This window comes from Microtus pennsylvanicus, chromosome 4 (genome assembly GCF_037038515.1).
Source record: "Microtus pennsylvanicus isolate mMicPen1 chromosome 4, mMicPen1.hap1, whole genome shotgun sequence".
NCBI classification, from domain to species: Eukaryota; Metazoa; Chordata; class Mammalia; order Rodentia; family Cricetidae; genus Microtus; species Microtus pennsylvanicus.
Genome location: NC_134582.1, coordinates 116,812,913 through 116,818,933, shown reverse-complemented (window position 1 = coordinate 116,818,933; position 6,021 = coordinate 116,812,913). Strand labels below are relative to the sequence as shown.

Below are 6,021 nucleotides of genomic sequence, written 5' to 3'. Positions count from 1 at the left end.
GTTCATTTTCAGAAACAGTGGGCAACAGAATAAAATGCAGTACAATTCTAAAATGTTGAAGAATAAACCTACCAACTTAGAATACTAACTCAAGCAAAACTATCATTTAAAACTGAAGATGCACTAAAGATATCCCATTGCTGCCATAATTACACAAAGGCAGGTCTTCATGACCCTAGAGAGAAAGTCACATCTCCAGGAGTGAAGAAAGAGCATCAGAACGTAAACTGAAAGGAAAAAAAAAAACCAGGATATACCTTAAAATTTTCCTCTCCTAGTTTGTAAAATTCATGTTACTGGTAAACTAAATATTCTTCCACTGGTTAAGTTTATAGTATATGTGCATATATTATCTGATAAGAATATCTAATCAACAACAGTAGACATCAGGAGAGCTTGTTCCTTAGGAGGCTCATGCTGGAGATGTATGAAAAGAGAAGAAACTTAATCCAGTTCTAGTATTTGGAGGTGGGGCATTTAGGGGTGACTAGGATTAAAGAAGTGTTCAGGACAGAGTTCCCATGATTGGATCCTGGTGACGTTGTAAGAAGAGATGTACTTGAGCTAGTGGTTCTTGCCATGTGATGCCCTGCATCTCCTAAGGACATCCCAGCAAGAAGGCCATCAGCAGGTACAGCCTCTCAGCCTGTCACTGCCAGAACTAAGAGCCAATAGGAACCTCTTTTTCTTCCTTCTAGTTTTCCTTCCTTCCTTTGTTTTTTTGTTTTGTTTTTGAGACAGAGTCGCTCAACACCCAGCCTACCACTGAACTCACTATACAGTCAGTGATGACTGTAAATGCCTGACACTTCTGCTTCTGCTTCCTAAGTGCTAGGATTACAGGCACGTACTGCCATGCTTGATTTAAGGTGATTTTTTCCCCCTGCCCTACCTCCCCATGCCTCCTGCCCCCCACTGGTTTATTTATTTATTTTTTGAGATGGTTTTTCACTACGTAGCACTGGAATTCATTATGTAGAAGATGGTGTCCTCAAACTTGTGTCTTCACACCTTAACCACTTTAACACTGGGATTACAGGTGTTTGTCCTGGTGCCTGCTATGACCCTCTTTTCTTTATAACTTACCCATTGTGTTACAAGCAACAGAAATGAACCAAGAAAAAAAAGACACGAAAACAGAGGTATAAGGAAGCATAGATGAATTAAAATGAAATGCAAAATATTTTTTGATTGATCCAAATGAAACCAGGAAAGAAGAAGCAGAAAAGAAAAAGAAAGTCAGGGAGGAAAGAAGGAAGCAGATAACAAATAGCATCACAATGGGTCTGAAAACAAAGCAAACGGACAAATGCTACATTGTTATTGTAATATAATATCCAGAGCTTGGCAGTGTAATGTACTATGATTGTAGATAATTGCTGTGTTCTGCCTATTAGATTAGCGTTTTTCTTTTTTTGGTAACTAAATGTAATTTCTCCCCATACTTTACAACAGGCCATTCATTGCCACTGCTAAGGTAATCGTTTGAGTTGCTCTATCAATTCCAGTTTTAATTGTTCCATTCTTTTTCAGAGAAGGTATCTTCTTATATCTCTTGCTTTCTTCCATGTAGAGGAAGCTGTATATAAGCAACATTTCAAGCTTCTTCTTCTTCTTTTGGTTTTTCGAGACAGGGTTTCCTCTGTAGCTTTGGAGCCTGTCCTGGAACTAGCTCGGACTGGCCTCGAACTCCCACACATCCTCCCAACTCTGCCTCCTGAGTGCTGGGATTAAAGGCGTGTGCCACCACCACCTGGCTCAAGCTTCTTTTTTATTTGTAAATACATACAGACATACAAACATACTCTGCTCCAGAAAAGGTGCCTTACCTAATGGGTGGGAATGAGGAAGAGACTAGGCAGACATGGACAGAGGGTGCCACCTCTTCTTCCTCCTTGGAGTGACTGTGTGTATGGGGCACACAATCTGCCTGTTGACAACATAGAAGGTTTACAAGAGAAGGCCTTCCCAGGTCAATGGGCTATTCAGGGACCAGGACTCAGAAGTCTATTTACCTGGCTATCTATGAACCACTTACTAAGAAAGGTGTTGTTGTGGGCCCGGCAAGGTGGCACATGCCTTTTATCCCAGGATCTGGAAGCAGAGGCAGAAAAATCTCTCTGAGTTTGAGGCCAACCTGGTCTACATGGTGAGTTCCAGGCCAGCTGGGATTACATGGAGACCCAGTTGCAAACATCAAACCAGCTCAAAGCTGTATGGTGAGCTGAGGGTGTAGCTCAGAGGCTACGTGGTTTTTCTACCATACAGGAACTTCAGTCCTGTATAAATTGGATGCAAGCACTGATGGAGGAAAGACAGTATAAAGATGGCTGTATTCTACTGTGGTCAGAGTTCAGAGGGATGCTTCACAAGATAGAAATACTAAGGGTTGGGCTGAGAAGATGTGCCAGTCAGTAAACAGCTTGCTATGTAAGCATGAGGATATGAGTTTGATCCCAGGACCTCCCCCCAAAAAAGCCAGACATAGACTCTGACTTTCACATTTACATGAGCCCCCCCCCCAACAAATAACAAATAAATAATATATACTATTGTGCACTTGTAACACCCATGCCGGGAGTCTGGCTGAGATAGACAGATCTCTGGGGTTTGCTGGCCATTGACAGGGCAATAAGAAATCCTGTCTCAACAAAATCTCACGTAGGACAATGTCGCAAGGAATGATTCCCAAGGTTGACCTCTGGTCTCCATGTGAATGTGCACAGATGTATTTATGTGCCCTTGCATACAGATGTATTATCTTGTGAGAAAAATAGTTAAGACAGTGAGAGAGACAGAAGAAGCAGGCAGATAGAAAAAATTCCAAGGAATCCACCAACTTGCCAAAAGCTGAGAAAAGCAAAAGTTATCCCCTAGTGCTGTCAGGGAATATGGTCCTGCTGATACGTGGGCTTCAGAGTTTCACTCCCACAATGAGACAATGCACTGTTATTTAGAACCACCCATATGTGGCACTCTGTTGTGGCAGCATTGAAAACCATCACATCTAATTTCTGCTGCTACATCTAAAAATAGCAGGTTGCTTCTATATTTTAAAATATTTTGTCTAATATATTACACATCTCAAAAAATCATCCCTTTCCTTTGACTCTATTTCTGCCTTATCAATCTCTTTTGCTGTTTTTGACTCAATTTTTTTTTCCTTGAAGATGTATCTCTTTGAAGAGGTAAATGGTGCATATGTCTATTTTCCCTCCATCTTTACTCCTACTATTTTTTCTTACTGTCTCTCATTTCTTCATTATTTTAAAGATTTATTTATATATTTATTTATGTGTATGTGACTAGGAATGTATGCTCACATGTGTGAGTAGGTATATGCTTTTGTTCCTGTGCCTGGAGGCCAGAAGAGGTCGTCAAAAGTTGTCATCTGTTCCTGTTTACCTATTCCTTTAAGGCAAGGTCTCTCCCTGAACCTGGAGCTGGAGTCTTCACAGCAAGGCTGGGAACCTGCAAATCCCAGTGATCTTCCAGTTCCCACCTATTTTGGAGCGAGGGTTACAGGCATGCTTGGGATGCCCGGCTCATTTTATGGATGCTGGGATCCAAATTCTGGTCCTCATAAATGTGCAGTAAGTGCTCTTAACCTCTGAGCTATTTCTCCAGGCCCTCCATTCATCTTCTTCCTCCATCTTTCAGTCCTTGTCTCTGTCTTCTTCTTGATCTTAAGAGAATTTCTGTTTAGAGTTTTATGATACGTGGGTGATCAGTAAGAGGTAGCATTACTCTACTATGAAAAGGGTTAGAGCATATGCCATGCAGTTAAAAACGTGGTTTAGAAATCAAAGCAATAACTCCAGAGTTTCTATATCAACTTCCTCATTCTTGACCTTCCTCAGAAACACATTGTTCATATGGCACTTATTAATTTCACTTTATCCTGTGGTGGTTTGTGTGCATATTCTTTGCTTCCTGGGGTCTATAAACACCACAAAAGCCAGTGAAGCCCTTGATTAGCCTGCTCCCTCTGGAGAAGAGGATTCTCAGGGGCTGGGGAGATGGCTTAGTTGGTAAAGCTTTGTGTAAGCAAGAGGACCTTGTGCCCATGTAAAAGCTGATTCAGTGCCATGCAATTGTAATCAATGTCCTCGAAGTGGAAGCAAGAGGCTTCCTGGAGCTTGATGGTCAGCGAGTTCAGCCTAATCAGTGAGTTCCAGGTACTGAGAGAGAGGTGGAGATGGATTGAAGAAGACACCAATACTGACATCTGGTCTCCAGATGTGTGCTTAGATATGTGTATACACATCCCCACACACCACACATCCTCACCACACACACACACACACACACACACACACACACACACACACACACACACACACACACAGTGATGCTATGAGGGTTGTTCTAACTACGTAAATGCCCTGAATCTCTCTCAGCCTGGGACAAGCTACTGGGAAGCCAACCATCTCCTCAGTGTGGGTGCTTGGAAGTTGCCTAGCACTAGCATTTTGTTTGAGAAACTGAGAACTGTATGCATGGCCATGTTTTGGCCCCATCTTAGTTCATAGTCTCAAGGAGACTGTGTCCTTAACTTTGGTATTGGGCCAAAGGTCAAGAGTTGGGGCTTCGCTCTCTTCCTTCCGGTTCCCGCAGCCTCTCCAGCCATGAGCAGCAAAGTCTCTCGCGACACCCTGTACGAGGCGGTGCGGGAGATCCTGCACGGGAACCAGCGCAAGCGCCGCAAGTTTCTGGAAACGGTGGAGCTGCAGATCAGCCTGAAGAACTACGACCCCCAGAAGGACAAGCGTTTCTCAGGCACCGTCAGGCTCAAGTCCACCCCTCGCCCCAAGTTCTCGGTGTGCGTCCTGGGGGACCAGCAGCACTGCGATGAGGCCAAGGCCGTGGATATCCCCCACATGGACATCGAGGCGCTGAAGAAGCTCAATAAGAACAAGAAGTTGGTCAAAAAGCTGGCCAAGAAGTATGACGCCTTTCTGGCCTCTGAGTCTCTGATCAAGCAGATCCCGCGTATCCTGGGCCCAGGCCTGAACAAGGCTGGCAAGTTCCCTTCCCTGCTGACACACAATGAAAACATGGTGGCCAAAGTGGACGAGGTGAAGTCCACGATCAAGTTCCAGATGAAGAAGGTGCTGTGTCTGGCTGTCGCTGTCGGCCACGTGAAGATGACCGACAACGAGCTGGTCTACAACATCCACTTGGCTGTCAATTTCTTGGTGTCCTTGCTCAAGAAGAACTGGCAAAATGTCCGGGCTTTGTATATCAAGAGCACCATGGGCAAGCCCCAGCGTCTTTACTAGGATGCCCCAATAAACCTTCCTGCTACTCTAAAAAAAAAAAAAAAGAGTTGGGGCTTCCTCTTTTCATACATTGATAATAGACATACAAGAAATGAGAGGCAGGGGCTTTGAGGGTATCCTATCTCATCTCCATAACAGAGGCAAGGTGAACTAAAGAATAACATAGCCTGCAAATCTATACTGCTCTCACGTTGTTCCCTTTTGCCTAAAGTCTGCTCATACTAGTGCCCAAGGTCTAGATGCAAGAGAGAAAACAAAACTGGGCACTATTGGTGACAGAAGAGACTCAGCAGTTGATTCTGAACTGTGCCAGTCAGCGTCCACACAGTGCATTAGAAGGCAGAGGTATGATGAGGTACAGCTGGACAAAACACTTCACTGAATTAGATCTTCTGCACAATGATAATGCTATATAACCAAGTGTTCATTAGGCGTGTCTAAAGCATGCGCCCTCATCTCTTCCTTGCACACTCGCTAGCCTTTGTCCGCATTTGGCCTTGTGTAAGCTACTTTTCTCTCGCTTGACAAAATATCTGGCAAAAGCAACTAATGGGGCAGGGAGATGGCCCAGCGAGTAAAGGCACTTGCCGTGCAAGTCGGTTGACCTGAGTTGCTCCCCAGCACCCATGCAATAATATAAAAAAGAAGCTGGAGGTGGTGGCACATGTGTGTAATATCAACATCCCTTCAGTGAGATGGGAGGTAGGTTCTGGAGGAGCTTGTGGGCCAGCTCGCCTGG

At 44.1% G+C, this 6,021-nt stretch overlaps 1 pseudogene; it reads left to right on the top strand.

Moving 5' to 3' along the window:
- The first annotated feature begins 4,594 nt into the window (after nt 1-4,594).
- Nucleotides 4,595-5,319, top strand: LOC142848354 (large ribosomal subunit protein uL1 pseudogene; annotated as a pseudogene).
- The last annotated feature ends 702 nt before the right edge of the window (nt 5,320-6,021 follow it).